Below are 19,400 nucleotides of genomic sequence, written 5' to 3' on the forward strand. Positions count from 1 at the left end.
ATGGAAACCCAATCAGGTTTGAAGGACACACTTAAGCCTATTAGAATTGCGCCCAAAGAAGGTGATGAAAAGGGAATGGTAGTTAAGCGTCATGATCAGGAAGATCATTAGCCATTGAGTCCAATGGCTCGTTTGTTTCATGAACCTGACTGCAATCTCTATGTTATCGGCATGATCGACACGAAAACTCGCATCGACCCTGATGTGTTTAAAGCCAACATGGTGCATAGTCTCCTTAAACACCCTCGTTTCTCTAGTTTGCAGGTAGAAATCTTGCATGCAAGAAGGAATGAACTTGCCATTTAGTAATTTAAAGCTACATTGAACATTTTTGAACTAAAATGCAGCGGTATTATTCCAAAAGGTATTGTGAAATTTTTCAGTATTATTAATCTATTTCCATTGTTTGCTAACCATTAAATGAAGAGAATTGAAATATTATAGGATCACATGTTAACATTTAAGCATGCATTTAATAGCAAAAATTCAACCGGTTACCTTGAATCATGCCATAGGAAGCCATTTCTTCTCCCTCTGATATCCAATAAGCTGCTTTTCGGGTGCGTGATGGTTCGAGAACGAGAGATCAATGAACTCTTCCCTTGTCTCCCAAAATTCAGTCCAAAAGTGCAAGTGTGTGTGTTTTCCTCTATGATCTTCTCAAAGGAACCTCATTAACAACAGTATCATCTACAGGAAGGCCAGATTCCACTTGTTCACCATGCTCTCCTTGATTAGTGGCTGGCTGTTGGACAATAGGAACATCCACATTTGGAACATGAGATGTAGGAAAAGGAATCACAACATGTTTTTCTCCAAAAGGTATCTCACGAGGCACAAAATTTGGATCAGCATTAACTTTATCCTCAAAATATACAGCCCTGTCTGACTCAATGATCCTGGTGGTATGAGATGGACAATAAAATCTGGAACCCCTTGATCCAATGCAATAACCAACAAACAAACCACTAATGGTTTTGGGATCAAGTTTCTTTGACTGTGGGTTATAGGGCCTAACCTCAGCCTTACATCCCCAAACATGGAAATGGTGAAGGCTGGGTTTCTTTCCTGACCATAGCTCATAAGGTGTCTTAGGCACAGACTTACTGGGCACTTGGTTCAAAATATATGCCGCAGTCCTTAAGGCTTCACCCCACAAAAATTTTGGTAAAGAGGAATTGGACAACATGCACCTCACCATATCTAACAATGTGCAATTCCTCCTTTCTGCAACCCCATTCTGTTGAGGAGTGCCTGGCATTGTATATCTCGCATCAATGCCACATTCCAATAGAAACTTAGCAAATGGTCCAGGATTCCGTCCAGTCTCATCATATCTCCCATAATACTCACCACCTCTATCAGACTTCACAGCTTTAATGGGTTTTCCCAACTGCAACTCTACCTTAGCCTTAAAGGCTTTAAACATATTTAAGGAGTCAGATTTCTCATGAATTAGTTCAACATAACCAAATCTAGAGAAATCATCAATAAAAGTGATGAAATATTTATAACCCCCTAAAGCAGTTGGTGTCAAAGGACCACATATATCTGTGTTGATCAAGTCTAAAGTACTTCCACACCTATCAATCTTATCCTTTCTGGTCTTTACTGTCATCTTTCCCTTTAAGCAAACAACACAAGTTTCGAAGTCTGAGAAATCAAGATTAGAAAGCACACCATCTTTCACCAATCTCTCTAATCTTTGCCTAGAAATATGACCTAGGCGTTTGTGCCACAACATGGAAGAACTCAAATTCATTCTAGCACGCTTGCAACCAACAACAGAATTAACAGAAGATAAATCACATAATAAACCATGATGCAAATTGAGACAATAAAGATTTCCAAACAAAACACCATTGCCAATTAAGACTGAGTTGCAAAAAATATCCACTTTTCCATATCCAAAGTGAAAAGAATAACCAAGTCTATCCAAAGAAGATACAGAAATCAGATTCTTCCGAAGCGAGGGTATGAAAGCCACATTGTGTAACAACAAAAAACTTTCTGTGATCAACTTCAGCTTTATCATGCCAAAAAATTCCACTTTCACTTTGCTTTCGTCACCCATATACACACATTCTTCATGCTTTGACAGTTTCCTTCTGTTTGTCATCTCCTACAAAGAATTAGTGACATGAATAGTGGCATCAGTATCTAACCACCAAGAATTGGCATGAACATCAACAATATTTGTCTCAATTATGTTTGCATTCAAATTAACCACAATCACAATTTCACTTTTCTTTTTCTTTTCTAGCCAATTTTTAAATTTGAAGCAATCAGCTTACTTGTGGTCAATCTTATGGCAAAAGTTGCACTTCCCCTTGAATTTCTCACTCTTTGCAGCATTAGAAGAAACAAATGCATTGGAGGTTCCTTGATTTGAATTCCCTTTCCTCTTGAACTGCTTAAAGCCTCCAAAATTCTTGCGTGGAGGTTTTTTCTTCATATTACTGACTTGATCAGTTACAAGAGCAAGGGAGTGAGTCTCATTTTTCTTCAGAGAGACTTCATGTTGCACTACAATGGACATTAACTCCTCCAGAGTCCATTCTTCCTTTAAGGCATTGTAAGTCAACTTCACTGCATCAAAGGAAACAGGAAGAGACTCAAGTATCAACCATTTCAGAAATTTTTTACCCAACTCCACTTTCATCTCATTTGCCTTGTTGAAGTAGTACCTTAGCCTGATGATATGATCTTTAACCCCACTAACTCCATCATATACAATAGTTGTGAGAAGCTTCAAATGAGTTGCCATTTCTGCCTTATCAACCTTGGTATAATTAGCCTTCACATATTCCAAGAAGTCTTTGGCCCTTTCCGTCTTTGGCATGCATTCTTTGATAGATTTATCCATAGTGTATTTCATCACCATCAAACAACTCCTGTTGGAGTGCTCCCATCTTTCATAAAATGATCTTTCATCTGCAGAGCTCACATCAGTGGGCTTACTTAGCTCATCAACCCTCAAAGCCAAGTCCAGATTTTGCAGAGTCATATGAACGTTAAAGGACTCAAACCATTCTTCAAAATTATTTCCAGTAAGAGGTTTGATGGCAGACAATTGCAGAGAAATACCAGGATTGCTGGTAGCTGGAAAATAGCAAAATTCAACAATATGCATGTTATTACAATATCATGCATTTGCTAGTTTCCATAATTTCTCAATTTAGTAATAGCTTGGAATTTTGAAAATTCCATGGCGGTAAGGACAACTAATTAAATATTACAACCAAGATGTACTAATTTTATTACCGAAAGGGCAAAGAAAATTAGTACGATTCATAATATACAATTAATTTCATTCACCGATCTAAGCATCCTACCAAGTATTGTTATCATCGATAGGACAATTACAATACCCGTAAGGATCTTAGTAATTACAATAATAAAGCAACTAAAAGTGGGAGTTAAATTATCTCAACAAAGACAATTTGACACATATAGGGTCACGATAGGCAACCACATATATGTTCACTATTGTCATGATAAACTGAAATATTTAATTTGTGCAATTAGACACACTTGGAATTGCGATAGGCAATCACACAAGTGTTATATATTGCCACAATAAATTTAAATAGTTAACAAAATTGACCTTGGACAATATTATTGGTATAAAATAAAAATTATACCATAAAAACAATAATTATAATAATTATAATAATTGTCCCAATAAAGTCAATTTTAACAAATGCATAATAATTCTAACATATGCATAATCAATCCAAGAATACCAAGGCAAAAAAAAAAATTTGTTTTTTTTATGACGTCATGATGATGTCAGCATGGTATTGTTCATCTTCTCCTCTAGTTGAACACGGCCTGGTTTTGGAGAAAGAAAAAAAAATCGCCTAAAATCTTGCACATTTTTCGACAAAAACACTTAGATTTCCATCCTCAAACATCAATTCTTCAATCCAAACCCAAAAAATGCTCAAAAAACGCATAATAGCAAGAACCAAACAAGCCCTAATTTTTGAAATATCATCAAATGAGCTCCAAAAATCACAAAAATTGATGGGTTTTGCTCCAAACAATATTCTCTACAAGTCTCCAACCTCAATCAGGCTTGAAAACCAAGAATTAACACCAAACGAAAAAAAAAACCCCAAAAAATGTCTTCTGTAACTAGAAAACGAGAAATAAAAAAATTAACCCAAAATTGCAGCTCAACAACCATGCTTGCTCTGATACCAATTGAAGAGAATTGAAATATTATAGGATCACATGTTAACATTTAAGCATGCATTTAATAGCAAAAATTCAACCGGTTACCTTGAATCATGCCATGGGAAGCCATTTCTTCTCCCTCTGATATCCAATAAGCTGCTTTCCGGGTGCGTGATGGTCCGAGAACAAGAGATCAATGAGCTCTTCCCTTGCCTCCCAAAATTTAGTCCAAAAGTGCAAGTGTGTGCGTTTGCCAGGAGTGTTCTCCAAAGAGAAGAAAAATGATGCTCTTTTAAAAATGCAAACACATCTCTTTATATATATATATATATATATATATATATAAATTCATATATATATTACACATTACACACTTTAGTTGGACGACTTGACTTAATGGGCCAGTCAAGTGAATTAAGGTGAGCCCATAAAAAATCAAGCAACAATATGTGTCCAGTCCCATTATGGACCACAATGCAAAAAATAAATTAACACTGATTTATGATATTATCAAATTGATTATGTAAGTCCACACATAAAAATTCCAACATTAAATCATCTTCAAAATCAGGTAATGGAGGAAGAAAATGGAGGAGAGATGAAATGGGTTCCAACAAAAGTTGATTTGGAAAAACACGTTATAGTTCCAGATTAGTGTTCCGACATGGAAACATCATCAGACAAGTACGTGGAAGACTACATTTGCAACCTCACTAAAACAACCCTAGACTTTTCCAAACCATTATGGGACCTTCATCTCCTCAACGTGAAAACCTCCGACGCCGAGGCTGTCGCCGTTTTCAGGATTCATCACTCCCTCGACGATGGCACGTCTCTCATGTCTCTTTTACTTGCCTACACAAGCAAAGCCTCAGATCCCATGGCTCTGCCTTCTGTTCCCATGATGAAGAAATCAAAATCATCGGCTGGGTCAGAAATGTGGTGGAAGGCTTTCAGATTTGATGGTGATCGCCACAGTGTTGTTCTTGAAGGACAGAAACACGCCTCTTAGGGGTCCACCCAATGTTGGATCCACAGGACAGAGAATTATTCACAAGACGATTAGTCTGGAGGATGTTGTGATGATAAAAAATGCAATGAGCACTGTAAGTCAACTTGTTGCATGCATGGAAAACAAATACATGTTTTGCAATTGTTTTAAAAAAAAACAATTTCCTGTTTTTCAAATAAAATAAATAGAAAAACACTTTAGATAGTAAAAAAAAATAGAAAATAAGGTATTTTCAAGAAACAACTTTTAATTATTTTTATTTATATTTTCATTTGTTTTTGTGATAATTGTTTTAAAAAATAATTATATAAATATAAATAATAATTAAAAATTAAAAGCACAAGTTATTTTCAAAAATATATTTAAAAATATAGAAATCAAGTTAAGAATATTCTAGAGTCATTCCCGAATAAAAATTATTTTCCATAAATGTTTATGAAAAACACTTATCAAACAAAGCTATGATTTTTTTCTTTTTTCGACTATGCCCTATATTTTTTTTATTTTTTAAAGCAAATAAATACAAAGCTTTTTGACTTTTCGATCACTTCAATGAAAGAGTGGGTAATCATATATTTGAAGAAGTTTATAACTCCTCTCTCAATCATTAGTGGAGAGATTAAGAACTAAAATTTTTGTGGCTCTCATGTGCAGACTGTTAATGATGTTATGGTGGGAATCACATAGGCTGGTTTGTCTCGGTACCTTAATAGGCGATATGGTGAACTCCTATTTTAATTTTCAAAATTCATGACATATATCAAGTGGTGAAGAGTAATTATAATACACTAGCTACCTACTCTCACTATGTATAAAAGGATGTTATAAAGCTTGTATGCTCTACATGGTAGCTGAAGGCAAGAAGAATAAAGGGTCAATAGAGAAGAAAAATAATCTTCCCAAGAACCTTTCTATCAAAGCAACTCACTTCATTAACATAAGACCATCTGCAGGGATCCATGTGGGTGTTTCTACTTTCTTTATCAAGCCCTCGTGAAGGAATTAGTTAATTTATCTTTGGGAAGTGTTTTCAAAAAATGAAACACAGTTTTTGAAAACTGTTATTTGATATTTTATGAAATAAAAGTTTGTTTAAAAATCTGAAATTAATGTTATTTATGTTTTCTATATTTTTAAATATGTTTTTGTTAGCCCAAGGGTTCTCCTAATCGGGTTTTGATGATAACAAACCATAGTTAGGTGACTAATTGGTTTAATGGTTAAGAATCTCAAGCATAAACTCGAAAATTCATCAAATGACCAAATGGATACAAGATCGAGACTTTTGGAAGACTTGTGATCATAGGAAACGAATGTAAAATGAATGCATGAGTGCACTTAGGATATTCATACCGTTTCATGCAACTTAGAAAACTTGGTTTATCCTTTAAAACTTCGATTTCATTAAAACCCGAGTTTTAACAAATGTACCTTAGGCAAAATGTTTTAAAATTGGCATAATAATTCACCTAAAGACCTTGCCTAAGTGTTAGAAAATAAAAGAATTGAAAAAGATAGGTTTTCGGGGCCAAAAGGCTCAACAGGTCGAGGCTATGGCCAACCGGCTCAATCGGTTGGGGAACCGATCGACCGGTTGCCCTTGTCCGATTGAGGTCCGGTCGAGGGAGGCCCAAAATCTTCTCTCTCTACTAGTAGCTTTCTCTTCCAGGTCGAGGTTATTCTTTTCTCGGTCGAGGTCTGGTCGAGTACCGGTCGAGGCAACGATAACCTGTTAAATGCTCCAACGGCTAGTGAACCGGTCGACCCCTAGCTCGATCGGTCGAGGTTACCTTTTGCTGTTTTTGGATCCTGAGCTTAGAAACCTATAAATTGAGAGCTCTACTTCATTTATTGATAAGAGAACACTTGCAATCAATTGTCTACCTACATGTTCTTGACCAAAAAGCTCTCATTTTTTTCTTAGTGCATTAAATCATCACTTGCATATCCTTTAGTGCACTCTTGTGTGTCATCCTAGCTTTGTCTTGTATTTGAGCTATCCTTAAGGTAGGTTGAGGGATTCATTCTTGTAAAAACTAAGTGTTAAAGCCTTCAAGAGGTTTGAATCTTGAAGAGATTGTGTAAGAGCCCATTGGAGTCGGAATCCAAGTGTAAGAAGATTGGAAGCTTGGTTGAAGCTTCAAGTTAGTGGAACCCTCACTCGGTTAGGAGATTGAGGAGAATGGACGTAGGCAAGGAAGTTCCGAACCACTATAAAACCCGAGTTCGAATTCTCTAACTCTATCTCTTTATTTTTGTTTATATTGTGCTTGAAAAGATTTTTAAAAACCCAATTCACCCCCTTTTGGGTGTTTTTCTTAATTAAGCATAGTCTTTATTTTCTCAATTGGTATCAGAGTTAGACCTCTTGTTTTAAAGACTTAATCGTCTAAGAGGAAATGGCTATTCCATCAAGCTCATCTCAAACTGGAAATTTTTCAAAACATAGAGCTCCATTCTTTACGAGAATCGACTATCCCTATTAGAAAACTAGAATGACTTAGTACTTACAATCAACTGATTTAGATGTATGGAATGTCATTGAAGATGGCCCAACTTTTCCCACTAAACTGGTTGATGGAGTTTTGGTTCTAAAACCCAAGCAAGAATGGAATGAGCTTGATAGAAGAAACTTTCAATTAAATGCTAAAGTTGTTTTTGCTTTGCAATGTGCTATGGGTAGAAATGAATATAATAGAATATGTCAATGCAAATCAGTTAAAAAAATTTGGAGGTTGCTTGAAATAACTCATGAAGGAACAAATGAAATGAAAGAGTCAAAAATTAATTTACTTGTTCATAACTATGAATTGTTTTCAATGAAAGAAAATGAGACTATTGTTGAGATGATTACTAGGTTCACCGACATTGTCAATCGTCTTGAAGCTTTGGAAAAAACCTACAAGGAATCCGAGAAAGTGATGAAAATATTGAGGTCTCTCCCATCAAAATGGCATACTAAGGTCACCACAATTCAAGAAGCAAAAGACTTGACTAAGCTACCTATGGAAGAGCTCATAGGGTCATTGATGACATATGAGATTAACTTGGCAAAGAAGCTACAAGAGGGTGAAGACAAAAAAAAGAAGAGCATAGCTCTCAAAGCTATAACCAAGGAAGAAGAAAAACCAAGTGAGGAAGATGATGATTTAGCCTTCATCACAAGAAAGCTTAACAAATACATGAGGAGTGAAATGTTTAGAGGAAGAAAATTCACCTCTAGAAGAGACCCTTCTAAAAAGGAATCCTCATCTCATGGTGACAAGGAGAAATGGGAAGAAAAAAAAGATTTGGTGTGTTTCAAATGCAAAAAACCGGGACACATCAAATATGATTGTCCTCTCTACAAAAATGAAGCCAAGAGAATAATGAAAAAGGCAATGATGGCCACTTGGAGTGAAAGTGAAAAATCCTCCGAAGAAGAAAATGAGAAAGAAGTGGCAAACATGTGCTTCATGGTAATACATGATCTTGATGAGGTAAACTCTAACTTTAGTGATGAAGATATGCATGATGTTTTTGAAGAATTATATGAGGATTTTGAAAAACTTAGCTTGAAAAATAATTCTTTTAAAAAGAAAATTCAAGAACTTGAAAAAGAACTTGAAGAAGTGAAACAAAAATTTTCAATTGTTGAAATTTCTAAAACTCATCTTGAAAAAGAGAATGAGATTTTGAGAAGTGAAAATGAGATTTTGAAAAAGAAAAATGAATGGTTGACTTCCTCTCTTTCAATTTTCTCTTGTGGACAAAAATCTTTTAAAATGATCTTAGCTAGCCAAAAATGTGTTTGTGACAAACAAGGACTAGGATTCAAATCTTCAAAAAATCAAAAGTATTTTAAAAACAAATTTGTAAGAGAATCCGTAAATGCAAGTCCTTCTACCACTTGCAACTTTTGTGGAAGAGGGGGGCACATTAGTAGCACATGTCCCTTAAGAAATGGTTCTCAAAAGAATTCAAATGCTAGAGCTAAAAAGGTTTGGGTTGAGAAATCCAAGGTCACTAACCCTCAAGGACCCAAAAAGATATGGATACCTAAATCAACTTAAATTTTATTTTGTAGGGTTCAAATAATGATAAGTGGTTCTTGGATAGTGGATGCTCAAGACACATAATCGGGGATGAATCCAAGTTTGCTTTCCTTACAAAGAGAAAGAGAGGATACGTTACCTTTGGAGACAATGCAAAAGGAAGGATCATTGGTCAAGGCAACATTGGTAATGGCACATCCTCTCTTATTGAAAGTGTTTTATTAGTGGATGATTTAAAACATAATCTTTTGAGCATAAGTCAACTTTGTGACAAAGGTTTTAAAGTGATTTTTGAAGCATCTCATTGCATCATCAAAGATATTCAAAATGATCAAACCATCTTCATGGGCCATAGATGTGATTATGTTTATGCTATAAATATTTCAAAATATGATGGCCATGATAGATGTTTTTCAAGAATGCATGATCAAAGTTGGTTGTGGCATAGGAGGTTGGGACATGCTAACATGGACCTCATTTCCCAACTCAACAAAGATGAACTTGTTAGAGGTCTTCCCAAAATAAATTTTCAAAAAGACAAAGTTTGTGAATCTTGTCAAATGAGGAAGCAAATAAAAAACTCTTTTAAAAACAAAAATTTCATTTCAACAACTAAGCCTCTTGAATTGTTGCATATGGATTTATTTGGTCCCTCTAGGACACCAAGCCTTGGAGGAAAATCTTATGCATTTGTTATTGTGAATGACTTCTTTAGATACACTTGGGTCTTATTTTTAAGTCAAAAGAATGAAGCCTTTTATGAGTTTTCAAAGTTTTGCAACAAGGTTCAAAATGAAAAAGGTTTTACAATTACTTGTATAAAAAGTGATCATGGGAGAGAGTTTGAAAATATTGATTTTGAAGACTATTGCAATGAGCATGGTATTAACCACAATTTTTCGGCTCCTAGAACTCCTCAACAAAATGGGGTAGTTGAAAGGAAAAATAGAACTCTTTAAGAAATGGCTAGAACCATGCTAAATGAAAACAATTTACCAAAATATTTTTGGGCCGAAGCGGTTAACACTTCTTATTATGTTTTAAATAGAATTTTATTGAGGCATATTCTTAAGAAAAGTCCCTATGAGCTTTGGAAAAACAAGAAACCCAACATTAGCTATTTCAAAGTTTTTGGGTGCAAATGCTTTATATTAAACACCAAAGACAATCTTGGAAAATTTGATGCAAAATCGGATGTTGGAATTTTTCTTGGTTACTCAACTTCAAGTAAAACCTTTAGAGTTTTTAACAAAAGAACCATGGTTGTAGAGGAGTCTATCCATGTTATTTTTTATGAATCTAACAATTCTCTCCAAGAAAGAGAGAGTTTTGATGATGATTTAGGCTTGGAGACCTCCATGGGAAAATTAAAAATTAAAGATAGAAGACAACAAGAAGAAATTGTAGAGGATCCTAAGAAAGAAGAATCACCTTTGGAACTACCTCTTCCTCAACAAGTGTAAGGTGAATCAAGCCAAGACCTTCCTAAAGATTGGAAGTTTGTCATCAACCACCCACAAGATCAAATTATACGTAATCCATCTAGTGGGGTAAGAATTAGATCATCTCTTAGAAATATTTGCAATAATCTTGCTTTTATCTCTCAAATTGAACCTAAAAATATAAATAATGCTCTAGTTGATGAAAATTGGATGATTGCTATGCAAAAAGAGTTAAACCAATTTGAAAAAAGTGAAGTATGGGAATTAGTGCCAAGACCTCAAAATCAAAGTGTTATTGGAACTAGATGGGTCTTTAGAAATAAAATGGATGAAAATGACATAATTGTAAGGACTAAAGCAAGATTGGTAGCCCAAGGTTTTAATTAAGAAGAATGGATAGATTATGAAGAAACCTTTGCTCCCGTAGCTAGATTGGAAGTCATTAGGATGCTACTTGCCTTTGCAATTTTTTAAAAACTTTGTTTTATATCAAATGGATGTGAAAAGTGTCTTCTTAAATAGCTTTATAAATGAAGAAGTATATGTTGAACAACCACCCGATTTTCAAAGTTTTAACTTTCCTAATCATGTTTTTAAACTTAAAAATGCACTTTATGGTTTGAAACAAGCACCTAGAGCATGGTATGAAAGATTGAGTAAATTTCTTTTTTAAAAAAAGGTTTTAAAATGGGAAAAATTGACACAACCCTTTTCATAAAAACTAAAGAAAATGACATGCTCTTAGTGCAAATATACGTTGATGATATCATTTTTGGAGCTACTAATGTCTCTCTTTGTGAAGAATTTTCTAAGTGTATGCATAGTGAGTTCGAAATGAGCATGATGGGAGAACTTAACTTCTTCCTTGGACTCCAAATCAAGCAACTAAAGGAAGGAATTTCTCCCTTTTTGGCAACATCATAGGGGGAGAAATATCTAGGATCTAGGAGACCTTCATGCATATCATTTTCATATTATCTTGATTAGCATATATGTTATGTTATGTTTTCGGGTACATGTGAGGTTACCATATATATATAATATGCTATTTTCATGATCCATTGTTTCCTATTGAAAATTGATTGATTGATCCATGATTGGTTTGAGGAGGAGATTTTTTTCTCTCCTAGATAACCAAGGTTTGTCATCATCAAAAAGGGGGAGATTGTTAGCCCAAGGGTTCTCCTAATCGGGTTTTAATGATAACAAACCATGGTTAAGTGACTAATTGGTTTAATGGTTAAGAATCTCAGACATAAACTCGAAAATTCATCAAATGACCAAATAGATACAAGATCGAGACTTTTGAAAGACTTGTGATCATAGGAAACGAATGTAAGATGAATGCATGAGTGCACTTAATATTTTCATACCATTTCATGCAACTTAGAAAACTCAGTTTATCCTTTAAAACTTCGATTTCATTAAAACCCAAGTTTTAACAAATGTACCTTAGGCAAAATGTTTTAAAATTGGCATAATAATTCACCTAAAGACCTTGCCTAAGTGTTAGAAAAAAAAGAATTGAAAAGGATAGGTTTTCGGGGCCAAAAGGATCAACAGGTCGAGGCTATGGCCAACCGGGTCAACCGGTTGGGAAACCGGTCAACCGGTTGCCCTTGTCCGGTCAAGGTCCTGTCAAGGGAGGCCCAAAATATTCTCTCTCTACCAGTAGCCTTCTCTTCCCGGTCGAGGTTATTCTCTTTCCGGTCGAGGTCCGGTCGAGTACCGTTCAAGGCAACAATAACCTATCAAGCATTAAATGCTCAAACGGCTAGTGAACCGGTCGACCCCTAGCTCGACCGGTCAAGGTTACCTTTTGCTGTTTTTGGCTTCCGAGCTTAGAAACCTATAAATTGAGAGCTCCACTTCATTTATTGACAAGAGAACACTTGCAATCAATTGTCTACCTGCCTGTTCTTGACCAAAAAGCTCTCACTTCTTTCTTAGTGCATTAAATCATCACTTGCATATCCTTTGGTGCACTCTTGTGTGTCATCCTAGCTTTGTCTTGTATTTGAGCTATCCTTAAGCTAGGTTGAGGGGTTCATTCTTGTAAAAACTGAGTGTTAAAGCTTTCAAGAGGTTTGAATCTTAAAGAGATTATGTAAGATCCCATTGGAGTCGGAATCCAAGTGTAAAAAGATTGGAAGCTTGGTTGAAACTTCAAGTTAGCGGAACTCTCACTCAGTTAGGAGATTAAGGAGAGTGGACGTAGGCAAGGAAGTGTCGAACCACTATAAAACCCGAGTTTGAATTCTCTAACTCTATCTCTTTATTTTTGTTTATATTGTGCTTGAAAAGATTTTAAAAAACCCAATTCACCCCCACTTTTGGGTGTTTTTCTTAATTAAGCATAGCCTTTATTTTCTCAGTTTTATTATTAATCAATCTCCATATTTTTATAATTATTTATTAAATAGTTCTTAAAAAATAATCAAAAAATATTTTTTGAAAACACTTCATTTTTAAATAATTATTTCATTTAAATTTGTTTTCAAATTTTAAAAATTATTTTAAAATCAATTATCAAACAAGTCTTTAATTTCTTGTCTCATGCATGTATATATTCATATCGTACAAATCTTAGCTGAAATGATGGAGAAAGACTCTGAAGCGACATAGGGCAACTGGATTGGCTATGTCCTCCTCCCTTTATCCATTGCATTACGAGACAATCCTTTAGATTACATTCAAAAAGCTAAGGAAACTATGGAAAGAAAAAAAGCCTCTCTTGAAGCTCTCTACATACATTCCATGGCTAAGTCAATTCCCAACTTATTTGGCACTAAGGTATGAATTAATATTACTCAACCCTACCTTGTTTCCTCAAAATTAAGTACTTTTAGCTTAATTAATATCACTATCTAATAAACAATTAAAAATGGTATATATAGACTCACTTCTTTCATTGGTAAACAGACTAGAAGCGTTCTATGCCTCAAAGTCCCCTCTCGTACGACAAATATGGTTCTCAAATGTAGTTGGACCCCAAGAAGAAATTGTCTTCTTTGGTCATCCAATAGCCTACATTGCTCCAAGTTGTTTCGGTCAACCCAATGTAAGTCTTCTTAAAGTTTGTTTGACAATGTTTTAAAAAACGTTTTTAGCCTATAAAATGGTTTACAAAAAAAATTAAAATTTAGAAATCACTTTCAAAAAGTTAAAAGGTCACTTATAGATATTTTCGAAAAAACATTTGATAGATAATTCTCTTAATACTTTAAAAAAAAATAATAATTAATGTTTCATGTAAAACACTCTCGAGAAAAACACTTCAAATTACATTCTTGGAATGTGTTTGATAATAATTTTATTCAAAATGTTTTTAATGAAAGTATATTATTTGAAAGTGTTTTAAAATAATTGTCTATCAAATATTTTTCTAAAAAACACTATAAGTGATTTTTCAATACTATAAATAATTTTTCATATTTGTAAAAGTCTTTCCCAAATTTTATCAAATACTTAAAGATAAAAATGTTTCTTAAAATCATTGTCTAACTCTTATTCATGAAACATAAACTTTTCTCTTTCTTATAAATTATTAGCCATTTTTAGTACAGTAAAAATGGTGGTTGATTCAATCTGAATTCGAGTCTCTTGAATATCTATTGCAGGCATTGATGATTCATGTGGTGAGCTATGTGGATAAAATGAATATCATTCTATCAGTTGATGAAAGTACAGTCCCTGATCCTCACCAGCTGTTTGATGACCTTGAAGAGTCTTTCAACCTCATCAAGAATGCTGTGATGGCTAGAGACTAAACTCCAACAGAATGTCATGTAGCAAGGGCTAGGGTCAATGTAATTAATATATATAATGTTCTGAAATCATTGTCTTAAGGTTCCTGCAATAATGATGTTGTATTAGATGGCTCTCTACTAAATAAAAATGCCTCTCTACTGTATTTTTATCTTAATTCAAGTTCATATTTTTTGGACTTTATTTCATTTTTATTTACTGTATTTTGATGACTAATTATGGGTTCTTTCTAATTTTATCTTTTAATTTTTTATTCTCTTTTTTTTTTTGATTCCTCAGATCTTTTGCAGTATCCATTTTTAATTTTAAGGCTTAAATTTCTACTTCATTTCATTAATTTCTTCCATAATTTTTAATTTTTATTATTATTAAATAATTGTAATAGCGTTAATATGAGGTTTTGGGCTGGCTTACATAAGAACCCATCTCCTAGTTTATATTGATCCCTAGCATTTTATTAATGGATATAACTATCAAAATGCTTTCAAAACACATTTTCCATTTAAATTAAAATATTAATTAATTTTCTATAGAAATATCTTCAATAGAGTGTTAGTGACAAAATGGTAAAAAAAGAAAAAGAATGTTTTAACAACAATCACCTTGAAATCTTTCATGTGCTACAAAACAAATTGATTGGTTTATTCATCATGAAATTTCATGTTAATTAGGCTTTAGCTGAGATGATGGAGAAGGAGTCTAAAGTGAAAGGGGGAAATTGGATTGGATCTATGTTCCTCCCTTTTGCCATTGTCTTATACGATGACCCTTTAAATTATGTTAGTCAAACTAAAGTCACAATCGATTGAAAGAAGCATTACCATGAAGCTATATTTACATTTTTCATCATTAAGATGGTTCTCAAATTATTTGGTGCTAAGGTATGAATTTCCTTATCCTTAATATTGAAATAGATCACCTAGGAAATTATAGATTTTCAAACTCCTGTTCTTAAATAATAATAATAATAATAAAATCTAATGTCTATTTTTTGTTTCTTTCCTTTCTATTTTCTTCTTATGATCTTACCTAGGATTTTTATTATTATTATTATTATTTTGCATGGCAAATAAGTTGCAGCATTTTTATACCATAGAGTTATAAATCACACAAGAATGTGCTTCTCAAATGTAGTTGGACCTATGGAATAAATCGGTTTTTATGGCCATCCAATGGCTTTCCTTGCTCCAAGCGTTTACGGCTAACCTCATGTATATATATATATATAGATATAGATATAGATATATAGTTATTTGATTAAATGGGTTATTGAAAACTCAAATTTGGAAAAATGACCTTCATGGTTTGAAAGTATGAACTATGATCCAAAAATTATATTTGTATTCATCAAATTTTTATTTACATTTATTATATTTACACATTCACTTTAAAATACTAACTATATTAACACATCATCCAATATCATAAAAACACTCTTCACATTCTTCTCTTCTATACCTATCCTTTTTTTTTTCTCTATTAACTTTTTTCTTCTCAATAATAAATCCTAAAAGAAACTATCTTTTAGGGCTTATTCTTCATGTAAATTTTGACTAAAAAAATATGTTGTAAAAACAATTAGAAAGAATTTATAAAAAAATTAGAAATGAGAAATCATCAAAAAGTGCAAAAGAAATTATATTTGGACTGATTTTTTACTCTGTGTTTTGTGGTAGGGATTCATGATTGATTTCCAAAGTTACATCAATAAAATGACATTTGTTCTTTTTGTTGATGAAGAAATAATTTCCGACCCTCACCGATTATGTGATGATGTTGAAAAGTCATTCAAGTTTATCAAAGATGTTGTCATTGCAAGAGGGTTTGTCCATAAAATTTCCATAAAATAAGAATGATTAGTACATGTTACATCTATGTGAACTATGAAGATCTGTGTGCTCTTATGGTCATTTGCAGTTTTAATCGTATGTGTTTTAAGTGAAATGTTTTATTTTCGAATAAATTTTGAACTTTCTAATGTTATATGTATGTCACATGCATGTATTCTTACAAAATTGCCTTCTTTGGCCATCCAATAGCCTACATTGCTCCAAGTTGTTTTGGTCAACCCAATGTAAGTCTTCTTAAACTTTGTTTGACAATGTTTTAAAAAATGCTTTAGCCTATAAAATGTTTTACAAAAAAAAAAATTAAAATTTAGAAATCACTTTCAAAAAGTTAAAAAGCCACTTATAGATATTTTCAAAGAAACATTTGATAGATAATTCTCTTAATACTTTTAAGTAAAACACTCTCGAGAAAAACACTTCAAATTACATTCTTAGAATGCGTTTGATAATATTTTTATTCAAAATGTTTTTAATGAAAGCATATTCTCTGAAAATGTTTTACGATAAATGTCTATCAAATAATTCTCCAAAAAACAGGATAATTGATTTTTCAATACTATAAATAATTTTTCATATTTGTAAAAGCGTTTCCCATATTTTATCAAATACTTAAAGATAAAAATGTTTGTTAAAATCATTATCTAACTCTTATTCATGAAACATAAACTTTTCTCTTTCTTATGAATTATTAGCCATTTTTAGTACTGTAAAAATGGTGGTTGATTCAATCTGAATTCGAGTCTCTTGAATATCTATTGCAGGCATTGATGATTCATGTGGTGAGCTATGTGGATAAAATGAATATCATTCTATCAGTTGATGAAAGTACAGTCCCTGATCCTCACCAGCTGTTTGATGACCTTGAAGAGTCTTTCAACCTCATCAAGAATGTTGTGATGGCTAGAGACTAAACTCCACAGAATGTCATGTAGCAAGGGCTAGGGTCAATGTAATTAATATATATAATGTTCTGAAATCATTGTCTTAAGGTTCCTGCAATAATGATGTTGTATTAGATGGCTCTCTACTAAATAAAAATGCCTCTCTACTGTATTTTTATCTTAATTCAAGTTCATATTTTTTGGACTTTATTTCATTTTTATTTACTGTATTTTGATGACTAATTATGGGTTCTTTCTAATTTTATCTTTTAATTTTTTATTCTCTTTTTTTTTTTTTTTTGATTCCTCAGATCTTTTGCAGTATCCATTTTTAATTTTAAGGCTTAAATTTCTACTTCATTTCATTAATTTCTTCCATAATTTTTAATTTTTATTATTATTAAATAATTGTAATAGCGTTAATATGAAGTTTTGGGCTGGCTTACAGAAGAACCCATCTCCTAGTTTATATTGATCCCTAGCATTTTATTAATGGATATAACTATCAAAATGCTTTCAAAACACATTTTCCATTTAAATGAAAATATTAATTAATTTTCTATAGAAATATCTTCAATAGAGTGTTAGTGACAAAATGGTAAAAAAAGAAAAAGAATGTTTTAACAACAATCACCTTGAAATCCTTCATGTGCTACAAAACAAATTGATTGGTTTATTCATCATGAAATTTCATGTTAATTAGGCTTTAGCTGAGATGATAGAGAAGGAGTCTAAAGTGAAAGGGGGAAATTGGACTGGATCTATGTTCCTCCCTTTTGCCATTGTCTTATACGATGACCCTTTAAATTATGTTAGTCAAACTAAAGTCACAATCGATCGAAAGAAGCATTACCATGAAGCTATATTTACATTTTTCATTATTAAGATGGTTCTCAAATTATTTGGTGCTAAGGTATGAATTTCCTTATCCTTAATATTGAAATAGATCACCTAGGAAATTATAGATTTTCAAACTCCTGTTCTTAAATAATAATAATAATAATAAAATCTGTTGTCTATTTTTTGTTTCTTTCCTTTCTATTTTCTTCTTATGATCTTACCTAGGATTTTTATTATTATTATTATTATTTTGCATGGCAAATAAGTTGCAGCATTTTTATACCATAGAGTTATAAATCATACAAGAATGTGCTTCTCAAATGTAGTTGGACCTATGGAATAAATCGGTTTTTATGGCCATCCAATGGCTTTCCTTGCTCCAAGCGTTTACGGCTAACCTCATGTATATATATATATATATATATATATATATATATATATATAGTTATTTGATTAAATGGATTATTGAAAACCCAAATTTGGAAAAATGACCTTCATGGTTTGAAAGTATGAACTATGATCCAAAAATTATATTTGTATTCATCAAATTTTTCTTTACATTTATTATATTTACACATTCACTTTAAAATACTAACTATATTAACACATCACCTACAAATTTCCAATATCATAAAAACACTCTTCACAAAATTGGGTACATATCTACATAGGTTGTTAGAGATACTGTGAGGGATTTGCACCACCTCAAACAATATTCTAACTAAAAATGTCTCGTTCGGATACACTTTTTCATTTTTCTTTTTTAGAAACAAAAAGTTTTAATAATTTCTATATGAAAATAGAAGTTCTTATATTAAAAAAAGGTACATGTTTACCCTGTGTCCTTATAATTTATTTTAAATATTTTAAAATTTTAGATGATAATTTTTTTAAAAAAAAAATTTAGTTTTTAAAAGTCATTGTTTTTTGGTGTAATTCTCTAAGATTTTTTATATTTAAAAGAAATAATAAATGATAAAAATTGTGGTATATATATAGAGAGAGAGAAAAAAAAATATATTATGCTCAACAACCCATTTAAAATAATGATTTATATACTCAAAAAAAGTTTAATATGATGATTTATTTAGCTAAATATATTTAAGAATATAAAAAAATCATGATACAGATATGACTACTTTTTAATTATTTAAAAATATTTAAAATTTTATTTACAAGTTTATACTTTTCTTATATTTAATATTAAAATGTTAATTTAATTACAAAAATGATTATGTAGTTTGATAAATTTAAAAAAATTATTAGTTTTAATATTTTAGATTATAATAAATCGATTTTATGTGCTTTTATAAATATCAATGAAGTTTAGCTTGGTGGTGAAGTGGCATGATAAAAGTTGTTTTCCTTTATTTTTCAAATTATAAAGAATA

The 19,400-nt window shown here is 32.2% G+C and overlaps 1 long non-coding RNA gene and 1 pseudogene across 1 annotated transcript; both read left to right on the forward strand.

The window, feature by feature from the left end:
- Positions 1-16,380, forward strand: LOC100251870 (wax ester synthase/diacylglycerol acyltransferase 5-like; annotated as a pseudogene).
- A 70-nt stretch (positions 16,381-16,450) lies between these two features.
- LOC132255220 (uncharacterized) lies at positions 16,451-17,405 on the forward strand. The gene is made up of 2 exons (XR_009467882.1): positions 16,451-16,512; positions 17,050-17,405. It is a non-coding gene; the product is annotated as an uncharacterized LOC132255220 (long non-coding RNA).
- Positions 17,406-19,400: the final 1,995 nt, after the last annotated feature.

This window comes from Vitis vinifera, chromosome 15, assembly GCF_030704535.1.
Source record: "Vitis vinifera cultivar Pinot Noir 40024 chromosome 15, ASM3070453v1".
Classification (NCBI taxonomy): Eukaryota; Viridiplantae; Streptophyta; class Magnoliopsida; order Vitales; family Vitaceae; genus Vitis; species Vitis vinifera.